Source organism: Siphateles boraxobius, unplaced genomic scaffold (genome assembly GCF_051911475.1).
Source record: "Siphateles boraxobius isolate OS27281-9 unplaced genomic scaffold, OSU_SipBor_1 65, whole genome shotgun sequence".
Lineage (NCBI taxonomy): Eukaryota > Metazoa > Chordata > Actinopteri > Cypriniformes > Leuciscidae > Siphateles > Siphateles boraxobius.
Genome location: NW_027509192.1, coordinates 19,179,366 through 19,196,308, shown reverse-complemented (window position 1 = coordinate 19,196,308; position 16,943 = coordinate 19,179,366). Strand labels below are relative to the sequence as shown.

At 43.9% G+C, this 16,943-nt stretch overlaps 2 long non-coding RNA genes across 2 annotated transcripts in view; both read left to right on the top strand.

Annotated features, from left to right (window-relative positions):
• Positions 1 to 16,943, top strand: part of LOC143721172 (uncharacterized) — a 158,411-nt gene that overhangs the window by 56,419 nt on the left and 85,049 nt on the right. The window lies entirely within an intron of this gene.
• LOC143720468 (uncharacterized) lies at positions 9,995 to 10,946 on the top strand. Its single transcript, XR_013196574.1, has 2 exons — positions 9,995 to 10,351; positions 10,823 to 10,946. It is a non-coding gene; the product is annotated as an uncharacterized LOC143720468 (long non-coding RNA).

The window sequence follows — 16,943 nt, the reverse complement described above, 5'->3', positions numbered from 1 at the left end:
TGTGTGTCTCTCACTTGTAGTGAGAGAAGATTCTGTTTATGTACCTGGGGAGGCAGAAGGGGTAGACACTCCAGAGAACAGACGAACAAGGACCTCTGACCTAGATGTCAGAAGGCCATTTGGTGCATTTGGTCTGACATTTCCGTCAATACAACGAGAGGAAGCGGGAGCCGGTAAGAGGACTTTTCACGAGTGAAGATATTATTGCGCCAAGTCGAAGTGCTCAAAAGCACTTGTTATGGTATTCCGCCATACAATATAGTCATCAATTTTAAACGCTTAGAAAAGCGCAACGGTTTATTTTGTGTCACCAGCCCAGGTCAAGTTACACTACTCGAGTAACTGTGTTTACATAGGGAAAACGTGGAAGTGTTTGGTCGCTTCTCTGCTTGGCCCATATCTAATGCATGGGCTAAGCTAAGTGCTAACATAGTTTTGCGGCAATACAGAGCGATATAGTGCACGAAATGAGACGAGAGAGGTATGTATCAACTCGTCTTAGTTAAGGGAATAACATAGTTTAATAAGAAAAACTGGTGGAGTATCCCTTTAAGATCACTGTGGAAATCGCTGTGAAAACCGAATGACAAAATACAACAAGCACAGGGGCACATAGACATAATAAGACGCCCTATTGGCCACTGGAGCGTACGTCAACGGTGCCGCCATATTGCAGAGGGCAACTTTCCAAAACCTCTCATTACAGGAATTGAGAAAAATGCTTGCTTCGTGCGCTGCTTAGGGCTATACAAATCGCCACACAATTGAAAACAGGTCTTGGGGATTTTACAAGCAAATCTAAATTAGCATTTCAAATAATACGTATAACATAATGGCATAGTTTTGCTTTGCGATTTCGTAATTACGTCATAGCGTCATTTAGCAACTTTTAGCAACAAATCGATCTGCCTTTGGCAACTTCCCCAGAAAATTAGTTGGCAACAGCACACTTGAATCAACTCTTGCATCAACTCTGCCCAAACTCGGCAACAAAGTTATGTTTACAATAAACTCCTGTTAAAATAGTTTTTATAGGTAAAAGTGCATGGTATGAAGACTAACTTATAAAAAATGCTAGGTTGTTTCAACCCAAATTTGGGTAAAATATGGACGATCCCAGCCGTTGGGTTACAGATCTAAATTATTAATTTTTAACCAAATGTTTGTGTTTGTCCATAATTTACCCAGATTTGGGTTGAAACAACCCAGCATTTTTTAGAGTCTATGATCCACCTCAAGTGCCTAATGATGATGTAATTTTAATGACACTGATATGAGCATGCTTTATCTGTGAGCTCTTAGCTTTCCAAGTTAGGCCCAGCAGCAAAAGCAACATTTTCTGAGCCTAGTTAAGTTAGCGCCAAATTTGGTGTAATTTGGCGAGCAGGATCAAAATTGCGCGCGTTTTCATTATAGACCACAGCTGCAAACTTATCTGCAGAAATTGTATTCTGTGTGTTCCCAATACTTTCAACACTGGTAAATAATTCTTAATCTTCACCGACCAAACAGCGACGTTATTATTTTCACTGTTTGAGGTGTCATTTTCATTACTTGAAATGTACAGTAAAATAATTGTAGAGCCACCGGTAAGGGTGGACATGGTCCCTGTTTCTCCTGCTGAAAGCAGTTTGTTATTTACAATGATTTTAAATAATGAGATACATGGTATAGATAAGTTTGATGTAGTGAGAATAAAATCTGGAAGAGTATTTTTACTCTGCATGTGTGAGTGAGAAAGAGAGAGAAATAAAATCAACTTACATTGTCATATTTGTATGTGCAGCTGATGGCGACCAGCATCTATTTAATTTCAGAGACTGGAGTTGTCCTGCTACTACCCAGCTCAAAGGGTACATTGGGGACATTGAACTATCAGGGAGATATGAGGTTTGTGGAGAGGAAGGCCCAACTGCACAAGTGCAACTACCAACCCACACTCACTCAGCACAACCTAATCTGTTCAGATTCGCGAACATGCCTGTGGCTTCTGCTGTCCGTTCAGGACCAGCGCCTGCTCCAGCCGCAAGAAGCTTTTCGAGGTTTGTTGTAACATAAACCAAATACACCCTCAGAGCATTATTGCAAAGCCGTGATGCAAAACATAAAAGCATGGTATGGTAAAAGGCTGAACGATAAAACAACTCTCTAAATGTATCTCTATCTATCTCCGTTTGTATCTGTCAAAAGGAGCATTTCAATCGGAAGGGTGGAGGGTGGAGTTCTTCGTGTGGACGGAGGCACCCTGTATGTAACTTTTTTGGAGCGTGTGGCAAATGTGTCCACTATTTCTGAAAAGGTGAAACTTGACCTGGGCTCAGAGGAAGACATTGTCCTTTGTGATGGTCAGGGAAACCGCCTCATCGAAGGCATTGGCACAACAGGTATGTTATTGTAAAAAAAAAGGTAAAAAAAAAACAGCTCACATACCTTTATTTACTTCCTGTTTTCGGTCGAAGTCCACCGTAGTCGATAGTCGAGTTCGCGTGCACGATCATTGGTAACAAAATGATGTTCAACATCTGATTCGGATGAACTATCCATTTGAGCTGATATTCTTAGAACACCACACAGCACCGTCATCAGCTGACAGTCTGAGTCTCTACTGTTGCTTTGTTGCCATTGATCGCGCGTGCGAACTCGACAATCGACTACTGTGGAGTTCGACCGAAAACAGGAAGTAAATAAAGGTATATGAGCTGACTGAATTAACATCATTTTTATTAATATCTTTCACATCTACTGCAGTCAGATTGACCGTGGTCACTCTTAATAACACCACTCACATGGCTGTGCACTTGTAATGACACATCAAGGATGTTAAGAGGCTAAAAGCAGGTTTATAACTTGCCCCATTAAAGTCAACAGGGTGCGAATTTTAAAAAGAGGATAACACGGTGTCGGAAACACCGATTTTTGTCGCTTTTGTCTGTACTGACAGCACTCCAAATGTACAAAAAAATTAGCTCAATGTTAAAATTGAACGGAATTCTCCTTTAAAAGGTATTACATTTATTTCCATGATTCCTGTATATACCCTTAGCCTGGTAATACCAGACTCTGCTACTTCACTTTGCTTTGTAGACAGAGTCTGGAATGTCATAATAGAGAAGTGTTTTCTCTCTCGCTAGGGGGCGCTTGCCTGAAGTTTAAAATCATTGGTTACCCGTAAGCCAATCAGACGTATGTTATGCGCCGACACAGCCGCATCGAACCACAGACATCATGCATCGAACACAAATCTATGATCGAACTTCCACTGTAAACCTGCTGTAAACACTTGATGATGCGAGCGAAATACCGGAGTAAACATGGGTGTAAACGACTTTTGCAGATTATGCGAAGTTAATCTACGCATCTGTGAGGTTTACTTGCACAGCAACTACTAGCTGGTTACACTCACCCCCCTAAACCTCACTCCCATCTGGGTCACGGCACCAATGTGACAGGTCCACCCGGGTCCTACTCGCCCCGCTCTGTGCGGGCCTCGAACCCGGGTCTCCGGCGTGAGAGTCAGGCGCTCTAACAAGGAGGCTAAATACTGCAGCCTCTAGCATCTGTCGCTAGAGAGCCTTTTGAGATCAGAGGAGTGAGGTTTACTTGCACAGCAACTACTAGCTGGCCTCGGTTACACATCCACGGTACAATCAGGGCCTCTAAACTGATATTTGACAGTAGAGAGAAACAAAAAAATATTTGCAGCCAACTGTCAAAATTAGGATTAGTTCTTTGTTAATCTCGAGTCTGTCGGTAATGCTGCAATTTAATTGCAAGATTACAGCATGACATGGCAATATTTAAGACCTGGAAAAGAAAGGAGACACTGACCTGTCAAAAGGCTCCTCAGTTTCTCGCTGACGATCGGTAATAGTTGATAAATTAAACTTTTCCCAAAGGGAGTAGGGCCACAACATCACCTCCTTTCAAAATGTTTAATACACACTCTTCTTGTTCGGGCTTCAGTTTGCTAATGCCGGGAATATTCTCCACAACAGAGCGAATTGCATCCGCGTCTCCATATCCGCGGTCGTTTTCGATTTCCCTGACCTAATCTTAAACTCTGCACTTAGCGACGATTTTGGCTAAAATCATAATCGCGATTAATCGAACAGGTTACCTCGATTACGATTATTGAACGATTATTTAAAAAAAAATCTATCTCATGTGTCACTGGCAAGGCTTATTCTGTAAATATGTTCACGGTTATTTTTTTTAATGAAAGAATGCATAATCCTATCTTTGTGATTCTAAAATAAGGAAACACAGATAGCTTTTAATGCTTACTTATTAAATATTTCAAACAATTGAATCAAACAAAGCATACAATGCTTGAAATAAAAATGTCTTATAAAAAAGTAATTAAGTTTTAATGTAAAAAGAAAGTTTCCTAAAAATGTAGAAAATATTTCTTTTTGTTAACAAAATTATTTATTGTAAATATTGCCATCTTAAAAGTAAAATATAACTTGTATAAAACTAAAAAAACTAATCCTTTTCATATTGTGTAGCATTTGTAAATGCTTGTGTTATCGAAACACGGATGCTTTGTGGAGTGAAGGGCACTTGTTGCGGGGCGTTTGTCAGTCTCTCTCTTTTTTCGCGTGTTTCTTTGGTACAAGCGGCTCCTGTTGCTGAGTTGACTCAGTGTTTGAGTTCCCTTTCACACAGAGATTCCGGAAAATACACGGATAAAGTGGCCTGGGATTTGACCCGGGTTCGTTTGACTTTGGTTCATTCACACTGCCAGTGATTTTCCGGAATCAACAGAGTGCGTTCACACTAGGGATGGGGAAATGAAGCCTTGTGAATCAATGAGGCTTTCCCCTGACTGTTCCGGGAAAAGATTCAAAGCTTCGAGAGTGCCGAGAACAGTGCCATCTGGTGCTTATTTAAAATAAAGCAGCCAGAAGCCTGTGTTAGAAGCTCTGGCAGATGAAGCAACCACAACACACTCCATAGTTTCAATGTTATGTGTACAAATAAAAGCCTTACATGTTTGTGTTTGATTTGTTCATTAAATAAATTCATTTTCCCTTTAAAGTGTGACAATAAAATATAATATAAGATTATAAGATTCAATAAGATTTAATGTAGGCCTATTTCTCTCTCTCTCTCTCTCTCTCTCTCTCTCTCTCTCTCTCTCTCTCTCTCTCTCTCTCTCTCTCTCTCTCTCTCTCTCTCTCTCTCTCTCTCTCTCTCTCTCTCTCTCTCTCTCTCTCTCTCTCTCTCTCTCTCTCTCTCTCTCTCTCTCTCTCTCTGGCTCTGTACACACACACACACGCACACACACACACCCGCTGAATAAGAACATTGTCTGATAGGATCATCTGTTATTAAATGTGCTTATGACACTTGGCAGTGATAGTCCTTATGTAACTGTAGGAATGACAGAAAGGTGATAAAGTTTTTAATTATTTTTATTAAGAAATAAAAGCTGTTTCACAGTGTTGGGGCTGAGTCTATTTCTCCTCTTAGACAGTACTTCCCCCGCCTTAGAGAAGACTCTTTTACATGGCACAGAGGAGGCCGGGGTACAAAGAAACTGTAATGCCAATGTATATAGGTGGGGGTAGACATGTTTCTGCATTCTCCAGTATTCAAGTGGATCTTCAGCTCTTTGTATGTTTGTCTCTGTGAGGTATTTATCCACTTCTACGATCGCATCAGAAGTGGCATTTGAGCTTTGCTCCACAGCACTGTCCAACAGAAGCCAAAGGTTTCCACCTTGCAAGTGTGAGGAAAATTATTATTATTATGTTTATTGGGAGTGTCTGTACATGTACATTGATTGAATATAAGACACATCAACGGTCAACAATTATAAAATACAATAAATAAATAAAAATAATAATAAATAAATACTTGAGCTTGGTGTGGGCTGTTGGGTTGATGGTGGTGCTTCTGTTGACTGAGTGCTTGATGATGTGCATGGTCTTTCATCTTCGGCCCTGATGACATTACCACATTCTGCTTTTAGCCGTTTGACAGCCTCTGACATTTTAGTTTGGTTAAGGAAACCCAACTTTTTAAACCTTGGGTCCAGCAGAGTTGCCATGGTCATTATACTGAGCGACTCCATATTCCAGATATGCTCCCTCAGACGCCTGATAAGGTTTTCAGTTAATTCCTTTGTTATTGGCATGGTTAACCTATGAAATAGAAAATTATTTACTCTGTGCAAAAATACAAATTTAATAATTCAATAATTTAATAATTAAGAGTATTCTACACAGATAAAAATAAATACCTTAGTTGTTCAACCTGTAATGAATGGTGAATCATTTTTAGCAAAGGAATTACTTTGGAGCCAGACACACGTTTTTCCTCGGACAGCTCTACTGTGGCCTGGTGGAATGGGGCGAGAACACACAGAACTTGCTCTATGGCTTCATAGTCCTGTGCATGAAGTGGAGCTATATCAGTTTTAAGTGAGGCAAGGGATGCTCCCACAGTTTGTAGCCGTTGAAGCATGTGAAAAGTGCTGTTCCAGCGTGTTTCCACTTCATTCACAAGTTTAAGAACTGGCCTGTTCATCTCTTGCTGCACATGGGTCAACATTTCTTTGGCAGAGGTGCTGCTTCGAAAATAGGTGACCACCTTTTTAGCTTTGTTCCGAATGTCACACAGAGCTGGTACCTGATCAAAAGACTTTTTAACCATGGTGTTAAGTGCATGTGCAATGCAAACTGAAAGTCTCACTTGCAGAATTCTATCACAAGCAATCATGTTTGCTGCTGCATCTGTGACAAGACACTTCACTTTGTCCTTGATTGCCCACTCCATCATGACATTCGTTTTCACCAGGGCCATATTTTCCGCTGTGTGCCTGTTTGGGAACTTCTCAACATCCAACAACACTGTATTCATCTTATAACTGTCATCAATGTAGTGGCAGGTTATTGCAAGATATGCATCCATGTTGATAGAAGTCCACATATCTGATGTTATAGACACAGCAGTTGCTTTTTCCATGTGTACCTTGGCCTTCCTCTTTGCTTCTTCATATTTTGAAGCCACCATTTTCTTTAAAGCCTTTTTGAGTTCACAAAACAGTTATAGTAAAATTATATTATTATTGATAAAGATTTATTATATAGATTATACATAAAAATCAACCTCTGCTGCTATCCTCACCTGTCTGGTTGGGATTATATAGGAAGGATCAAGGGCATGGATGAGGCCCTTGAAACCCTCATCCTCAACAACTGTAAATGGCTGTGAGTCTTTTATGACCATGTTGACCAATGCCTCATCAACCATTTGCTTGCGAGATACTATAATGAAAGAAGAAATATATATTATACATAATTAATTGAAATCATGATAATGCATTCACAATTATTAATAAAAATCATAAAGCAACAGTCCTACTTTGTGTGCTTGGATTGTGGGGCTGAGCAGTCTCATGTAAAGCTCTGAAATGCCTTAGCATGGATGATGTGTTGTTTCCATAAACAAGCTCTTTGTCACACACCAAGCATCTCACCTTCTAAAAAAGTTATATGAAAGTAAGAAATTACGTACAACAATAACATTTTTTAAATAATATATATATATATATATATATATATATATATATATATATATATATATATATATATATATATGCATACACACATTGGAAGCTATACGCTCAAAATATTCCCAGATAGGGGAAGTCTTCCTTTTTTTCACCTCTCCCCAAAGCCCAGCCTAATCCCAAATACCAACACCAAATTACCTAAAATCAACAAAAGTGCAAATATATTACAAAAACAAAAAGACAAAAGAAAAAAGAATAGCCTAAGTAGTGAAAAATAAATTTTGGTTATTTAATGTATTATATTTATTAACTTTCAAAGTACAGCACTCTTCTGAAACACCCATCAACCAGACTGAGCCAACAATGACTCATTAAATGAGATCTGGAGTTCGAGCCTTCTGACACCCAAAGCGAAACGCGCACGTGATTGGACAGAAAGTGAGGCTTCATTTGTCATCGATCACGTGACTCTGGGGAAACCAAAACACACCCCGATACGGGGCTTCACTAGAAATTGTGTCGCATGTGTGATACGCATGATGAGACTGAACTTACGCCGTAGCTACGCCGTAGGCTGTGCGTAGCGCGCGTAACCTCCGGCGTACCCTGACGTGCACCTCTCCAAAAATGTAACAACGCGTCTATTCTACGCGGACGCAAGCGCTGTGATTGGTCTGCTCAAACTGCTTCCCCTGGTTTCACATGCACCCTCTGCGTGCGTCAACGCGGACAACGACGCAGAAGTATAAATTAAAACCAAAGCGTAGGCTACGGCGTAGAGGCTCCGGCGTAGGTCCGACGCAGAAGTATAAATCAGCCTTTATACGTAACATCACTAGTTCACACAGACACACACAACCCGCAAAGACACGTGACATGTCCCAGCGGAGTCTATAGTTTGCTTATGAGCTGCGATTTCTCTCGAGAAACCACGCTTGAGCATTTTTTTTCTCTGATTCGATCATAAACTAGCGCATTACGAACCGTTTCACGCTGATGAACTATCCAGGCTTAGCGCCATCATTACGACACGTTATTGATTATGGCTTTTGTTCACACAGCGCGCGTTCCGTGACTGAACACGGCAATGTTACTAATACTATGTCCCCAACCTGGCATCAATCCCGGGTCGTGTTTGTGTTCACACAGAAGGTGTTTGTTCTGGCTATTTCCCGTGATCAACGCGCTGTGTGAAAGGGGCTCATGTTGCTTCAATGTCGCAGACTGGATGGATTACACACGCGGTAATATGTTTTAAGGGGAAAGTACATTAACACACAGTGGGCGGAAATATTAATAGGATTAAAAAAACGAAATAACCGACATGGTAAAATGACGTCGGTTATAGGCTCTGAATGTCGGTTTCGATTATTTTTCGATTAATCATCCAGCCCTAACGTCACGGCTTTCAGCCCGCCATCTGTTCGTTGATAGGCCGGCTGTTTTCAGGCTGGAGGAAAACGGATAGATAGGTCGCTTTCTCAGACTGAGTACAGAAGCGAAATGAAATTGAGCGGAAGTAAGAAGTCTGACGTAGTCAGGCTAATATACCCTGGCACTGCAGAGTAAAAACTCCAGAGTCTCAACATGTACATTTAAATTTTGAATTTCAAGTCAATAAACCCTTTTCAACATAAGAAAATTCACAAAGACCAATAAATTCTGTCAAAAACCATCCAGCAATGGAGATTACTTTAAATTGATTAGGCATTATCAAATTAAGTTATTTTAAAGTATGCTGAATACAAATAAACTGGTTAAAAGGTGTGACGGCCCCAAGAGCTCTTGGTGTTGGGCCTCTGTACTGTGTGCTGTCTGTTTCTCACGGGAGGCAATTAAGGAGATTGGGAGCACCTGGCTAGTAGCCCAACCTATTTAGGCCTGCCCGCCCAGACGCCAGTGTCGGTGCTTGCGCCTGCCACTCTATTTTTAGTTTTGTGTTGTTTTAAATAAATTTATGTTAATTTTTGAAAACCCGAGTTGCATCCTCCTCCTTTGTTGTGGCCTGAGAGCCAGGGTTGAAACAAATTGGGGGCTCGTCTGTTTTAAAAAAAAAAAATTCTGGTAGGTTTAATTTTAATAACCTTATTTAGTAAGTTTGTTGTGTTCTAGGGTTTTTTTTTTTTTTTTGGAAGATGAGCTTGAGCAGGTTTTGGATCACATTTAAAACAAGTGGTAACACTTTACAATAAGGTTCATTAGTTAACATTAGTTAACATTAATTAATAATAAACTGCACTTATACAGCATTTATTCATCTTTGTAAATGTTAATGCACTGTGAACTAACATGAACAAAAAATGAACAGCTTTATTTCTATTAACTAACATTAACAAATATTAATAAATACTGTAACAAATGTATTGCTCATTGTTAGTTCATGTTAGTTAATACATGAACTAATGTTTAATAAATTAACCTTTTTGTAAAGTGTTACCAAACAAGTTTTTTGCGATTGTGGTTAAGGAGCTGGTTTTATAACCATTTCTGCGGAAAGGGGATGAGTGTGAAACCAAAAAGTCCTTATGTAAAGTTGGATTAGGTCATGAAAACCAAAAATATAGATAACAGCAAATAATCAACGTGGTTGTTCAGCATGACTTGCTTGAAATTGTGTAAACTAACTTTTTTGTACCCCACAGTGGCATTGATGACCAAACTGTCCGATGGGTCAAGGAGCTGGGGCTGGCAGCCGAAGAGCTGCCAGCTATTACGGAAGCACTGCGGGACCTGGGGCAGTACGCTCGGGCAAATAGGGTCAGCACGGTGGCTCTGACTAGGACCAGGTGGCAACAGTCAGGTCAACGTTTCAGTGCCTTATATGCAGAGGTTAGTTAGTTCTAAATTATCTACAAACAAGTCATATTCTGCCATAAAATCAAGTCATAGCATTACCCTCTTGAAAGTCGCCTGTCACATTAAAGGGTTCAACTTATAAACGGACACTGCGCTGCCAAACTTTGTACAAAGATTTATTTTAGATTCTACTACAGAACCCAGGGTTTCAGAAGAAAACAAATATGTACTGCTTAATTACAGGGAAATGTGCCAAAACATTTTATCTTTAATGTAATCCTGCAGCCATAAAACAATGGCATATTGGATTTTAATAATTGTATCATTACTATGACTACAATTTTTATTAAAAGTTAATTATTGCAGTCAATGCAATAATACATAACAGTCAAAAGAATACATAACTATTAACACACTGTAACAATAACAAGTGAAATGAGCCAAATGAAAATTGCTTGAGACAACCGTTGAAACATTTGTTGAAAAATATTCGGAATCTTGCAGATGTGATGGAAAACCCAGTTGTGGCACGGTGCTGCCACAGCCTCGTTGGATGCCGGGTCTGCGTTGAGCAGTGGGCAACTACCTCGCCGCACTGCCATAAGTGCAGGGATGAGATGTTCACAGATTTTTTTTTTGAAATTACAGGGATGGGGGAGATTGTCAATGTTTTGAAGGACACTATAAGTTAGGGGATTGTTTTAGGATTTTTATTTTAGGTTTAGGTTTTAAGTTAAAGTTGAATGGTTAAGTTTGGTCAAATGTTCATCTGTTATGTTATTTTATGAAATTAATAAATTGTTCCATTTTTTATCTATTATGTTCACTTGCAGAACTCCTTTTGTTGTAATCATTTTATGTTATTTTATGCAAATAATAAATGAATATAAACATTTTAATAAAATAAATTATTTTCAATTGCATGACATACTGCTTGTTGTCTATTATACACTAGAACCACATACCCCACTGGACTGTAGGCCTATATGTAAGACATGTTTTTAAATTTGTGAGTGTCAGTCAACTCCTAAAACTGTTCACGTAGTATAATAGCACACATGTAAATCAGACAATCAAACATGAGGAGAAAGCTCATTTTGTTGAGTAGGCTAATGTCTTAAGCAGCAGTGCTAAGAAACGTGATTTGTGAAAGCAGTTATAATGGAAAGTTTTAATTACAGAACATAAATCAATATATCCATAGTAGCTCGCACACAGCAGATACATTGCGACACCTACTGGTATGTTTTTGTAATCGTTTTGAACTGCCCTTGATTCGTTGGATTGAGAACCTTCACATATGTCGTTTTTGATTGTATTATTAACAAACTACTATCACTATTAGTCTATTACCTAACTAGCCTGTTCAATACATTTCTATTAACAGCTTTTTGAAAATAGATATGATGCGTTAGGATAAAATTATATTTGAGGACCAACACAAGTTTTATGAGGGTGTCAATCGAATGGCAAAGATGAGATAGGGACCGATATTTTGATGGCGGAACAGCGGAATCCCAATCTCCCTTATTATTAATATTATTAATAACGTTATTAGGCCTACGCATGACGTCACGTGGGAATTCACGTTGACAAGTATTCATTCAATCGCTGTCAGTTCGCTGTCCATTACTGCGGAAACCACATTAAATATAAATGTAATTATATAATATAGCGCTAACAGTAACAACTCTGCACACACAATAAGTTCTTAGGTTAACCTTTATTACCAACTGTATTGAGCCAAACAATGCGCTCATTATACGTGACTGCAGTCTGATGACAGAAAAGTTTGATCTTTGGCTGACAAATCAGAGGAAAGGGGCGTTTCATTCTCGCCCACGTGTAGAAATCGAATATTCAAGCTGTTTATTCATTTTTTTTTACCTCAGAACGAAAAACGAAAATCAAGCTGAATTCTTGTTTCCCTTTCGAGAGGTCTCTCCTATTGCGTAAGTAGCTTACGCTATGGGAAAACTCCTTTTCTCGAGAATATTGAAGCCTTTATGTAAAACGCATTGCAGCTGCACAGCTGACAGCAATGAACGAAGGAAGCTCGGTCATTGGCTGTGCTGCGGCAACTTGCTCGAACCAATGACGGGGCGACTCTGAATGCGCGACCAAAGAGCGCGCTTCGCGCCCGCGCGTGTCAGAGCCCGCCAAGATGGGCGTGGCCAAGAGCTATTTATTGGGCGCCCCGTCATGAGAGTTCTTTAGATTTAATCTCCTTCAGCGAACACCTTCTTCGCTGGATCCTCCGGATTATTGAAGCCTTCGCCGCCGTCGAAAAGCATACCAGCGGGATTGATACGAGGACGTCGGCACCTTCAGCCGCCTTCGAACGCCATCCTACTGAGCCATCCGGCGTGCCACACACGCAAGTATCTTTACATCTGTTCGCCCCGCGACACTTGTAAAAGAGCAATTTTCTGAGGCGTTGTTTCAAATGCCTTCCTGCGCGTCGTGCAGAGACCTTCTCCCGGACGGGGATCGTCACATCATCTGCGCTCGCTGCCTGGGCCGGGACCACGCAGAAGCTGCTTTGACCAAGGGCGGATGCCCGGAATGTGATGACCTGGGTCTCTCCGCACTGCGGGCTCGCCTCGCCGCTTTCGCCGTGAGCGAGCCCATCGCCCCCACCCCTCTGTTTGAGCCGCGCACTAAGAAAAAGCGCCGCTCACAGAGGCTTCCTGAACCGGAGCTCAGTGACGTCACGCCGAGCCAGTCTCCGCGTGCTTCACCGCCGCTCTTACCTTCCCCACCGCCGGTTCAGTTCACCCAGCCGGACCCACACCCCTCTAGCAGAGCGGTGGGCCTTGTGACTTTCGGCGCGTCCGAGGACGATGGGGGAATAGATGACAGCTTGTCCATCAACGCTGCATCGGACGACTGGCCGGGCTCCACTCTCGACCCCGCCCCGTCGCTAGCACGAGCGGGGGCTCCACCATGGATACGGAGATTATCCGCGTCCTCTCGAAGTCCGTAGAGGACCTCGGGCTCGTTTGGTCTTCTCCCGAAGAACCAACCCGAAGCCGACTGGATGAGTGGTTTCTGCAGGGGCGCCAGCAGGCCCCTCGGCAAAGGCCTTCTCCCTTCTTCCAGGAGGTTCATGACGAACTCACAAAGTCATGGAAAGCCCCCCACTCTGCGCGTCTGAAGCCTTCTTTTTCCTTGTCGCTCTCCTCTGTGGACGGCGCGAAGGAAAGAGGCTACGAGGGAACGCCGCCCCTCGAGGAGGCCGTGGCCAATCATCTCTGCCCGCCCTCCACCACCGGATGGAAAGCCAAAGCTTCCCACCCCTCGAAGCCCTGCCGCACTACTTCTGCTCTCGCCGGTCGCGCCTACGCCGCCGCCGTCCAAGCTGCATCACGCTTCACTCAATGGCGGTACTTCAAGTGTTCCAAGCTAAGCTTCTCCGCTCTATGGACGAGTCTGGCCCCGAAGCCTTTAAGGACCTACGCAGCGCAACTGATATAGCTCTGCGAGCCACGAAGGCCACCGCCCAGTCTATTGGCCGCGCCATGGCTAATTTGACTGTTCTCGAGCACCATCTGTGGCTGACTCTGACGGAGATGAAGGACGCGGATAAGGCGCCGTTTCTCGACGCGCCTATCTCCACCAGCGGGCTGTTTGGACCGGCGGTTAAAGGTTTCGCCGAACGCTTCACTGAGGCCCAGAACGCTTCACAAGCTATGCGCCATTTCCTGCCCAAGCGCTCCAGCTCATCGCAGAGCAGACAGAGACCGCCACAGCCGCAGCGGGCTAGAACAGCTCCCACCGCCTCTCAGCCCGCGCCTCATGCTTACGCTCGACGCCGCTCGCGCTCCCACAACCGCAAGCCGCCTCCTGAGCAACGGGGTCCTCGGCCCAAGATTGTGCTGAATCCTGAGCCTCGAAAGCCGTCCTAGCCACAGGAATGAGAAGAGAGAGTGCGTGTCTCGCAAAAGCCGGACCACTCTCTCTGCAAAAGCTCAAACATTACCCAGTCCCCTTACAGGCGGCTGGAAATGTCCATACAGCAGTCAATGGGCCAGTCACAGAGCTCGCTCACCTGCAAACAAACGCCGTTTTTACGGCGACGCACAGAAAACACAAAAATAGTCTTTTTCTGCCTGTGTCACTAAGGGTTCACATGTCCACAAAGTGTGCATTCCCAGATACTGTCAAAACAGTGCCAAATTCATTCCCAGCTCAGGCTGCGCGCCCCATGAATGTAGATCACGTGCCTACGGTCATGTACGCACCACTACACACAAGCACTGTTCACACAGTTATGAATTCATCCCCAGTAAAAGCGGGAAACATTATAAAAGTGACGCGTGTGCCTACCACTGTTTATGCACCCCCACTTATAAACACTGTCCTTACAGTGTCAAACACAACCCCAGCTCAGGCTGCGAGTTTTACAGACATAGCGCGCGCTGTTGTAAGCACACACGCGCCCATTCACTCAGCTGCTCAGCGCGCGCCCGCGCCTCTGAGAGCTACGAGCTCAGGCGATTCGCTGGCCGGGTCCCTACGTCACAGCGGCCCGCCCCTAGCCTGTATTCAGCCCATATCTGTACACGCAGCGGCATGGGAAAACATTTCAGATATGCCGAAATGGGTATTGAATATAGTAAAGCACGGATACTCGCTCCAGTTCGCTCGCAGACCACCACGTTTTACGACTGTGGTTGAGACGAAAGTGAGAAAGGAGTGTTCACAGGTTCTACGCACCGAGGTGCGCAAACTAATAGAAAAGGGCGCTGTGGAAACTGTTCCCCCCTCTATGAGCGAGGCAGGTTTTTACAGCCGCTATTTTCTCGTCCCGAAAAAAGGATGGTGGTCTCCGCCCCATCCTAGATCTCAGACACCTGAACAAAGCACTAATGATTCGCTCGTTCAGAATGTTAACAACCAAGCATATCCTCGCGCAAGTACGCCCAGGAGATTGGTTTCTCTCAGTGGATCTGAAAGATGCTTACTTTCACATTCCAATAGCGCCTCATCACAGGCCGTTTCTGAGATTCGCTTTCGAGGGACAGTCTTACCAGTACACAGTACTTCCGTTCGGCCTGTCCCTGGCTCCCCGTACATTCACGAAATGTATGGACGCAGCACTTTCCCCCTTGAGACGAAGGGGAGTGCGAATACTGAATTATCTCGACGATTGGCTGGTCCTAGCACAATCAGAGAGTCAGTTAATAACACACAGATCTTGGATTATCAGCCATTTAGAATGCCTGGGTCTAAGAATCAATTTTGCAAAAAGCATACTATCTCCCAGCCAGAGGATTTCTTTCCTGGGAATAGTTCTAGACTCGATGCAAATGACAGCGCGTCTCTCATCCGGCGCCTTGCAACATCATTCAGGGCGGGCGCGCGCGCCCCCGTCAAGCGGTTTCAGAGGATGCTCGGTCTCATGGCCTCACCATCGGCCGTACTCCAGCTAGGATTGTTGCATATGCGCCCTCTCCAACGCTGGCTCAAGAGCCGCGTCCCTACTCACGCGTGGCGTTCGGGCCACTTTTTAATCAGAGCGAACCACGGCTGTATAAAAGCCCTGACGCACTGGAAAGCCGCCGACTGGTACCAGTCAGGCGTGAGTCTGGGTGTGAACACAAGGAGAAAGATGATAACGACAGATGCCTCCAAAATAGGTTGGGGGGCCCTTTACGAGGGCAGGCCTGTCTCCGGCTTTTGGTCAAACCCGGAGAAGCGCCTACACATAAACTGTCTGGAGATGAAAGCGGTCGCTTTGGCTCTCAGAGCCCTGCTTCCACATCTAAAAAACGAACACGTCCTGGTCCGAACGGACAACATGACGGTAGTGTCGTACATAAATCGCCAGGGTGGACTCAGGTCGAGCTCCATGTATTCAATGGCCAGGAGACTCATTTTATGGTCCCAGCACAACTTGCGCTCGCTGAGAGCAGCGCATGTGCCAGGCGCCCTGAACCAGGGGGCAGACATGCTATCCAGAGACAAGATTCTCCCAGGAGAATGGGCTCTCAACCCGCTGACGATTCAATGGTTATGGAAAACCTTTGGCAAAGCGGAGATCGACCTCTTCGCCTCCAAGGAGAACGCGCACTGCTCTCTTTTCTTCACGAAGAGCACGGACGCGCTCGCCCAGAGCTGGCCGAGCCGCCATTTAGGCTCGGTGCTATCAGAAGCACTGCGTTTTTCTCCTCTCTGACCCGACAGATGACCTGTGGCAGCATCGCGATCGGGGGAAAGGCATATAAGGTATGCCTTTCCCCCGATCGCGATGCTGCCACAGGTCATCAGTCGGGTCAGAGAGGAGAAAAACGCAGTGCTTCTGATAGCCCCACTCTGGAAGAACCAAACATGGTTTCCAGATCTGATGCAAATGCAATCTGCACCACGGCCGATTCCACTGAGGCCAGACCTCCTCAGTCAGGCCAGCGGGATGATATTTCATCCCCGCCCCGATCTGTGGGCCCTTCATGCATGGCCCCTCAACGGGTTCCCAGGAACCTCACGAGCGGAGCGCTAAAAACCATCGCTGAGGCGCGGGCGCCCTCCACGAGACGCTTATATGCCCTATTCAGACAGACAGAACAACTGTTTGTATGCTTTGGAGGCCGTACGAAAGGTTCCGCCGTTTCAAAGCAGAGAA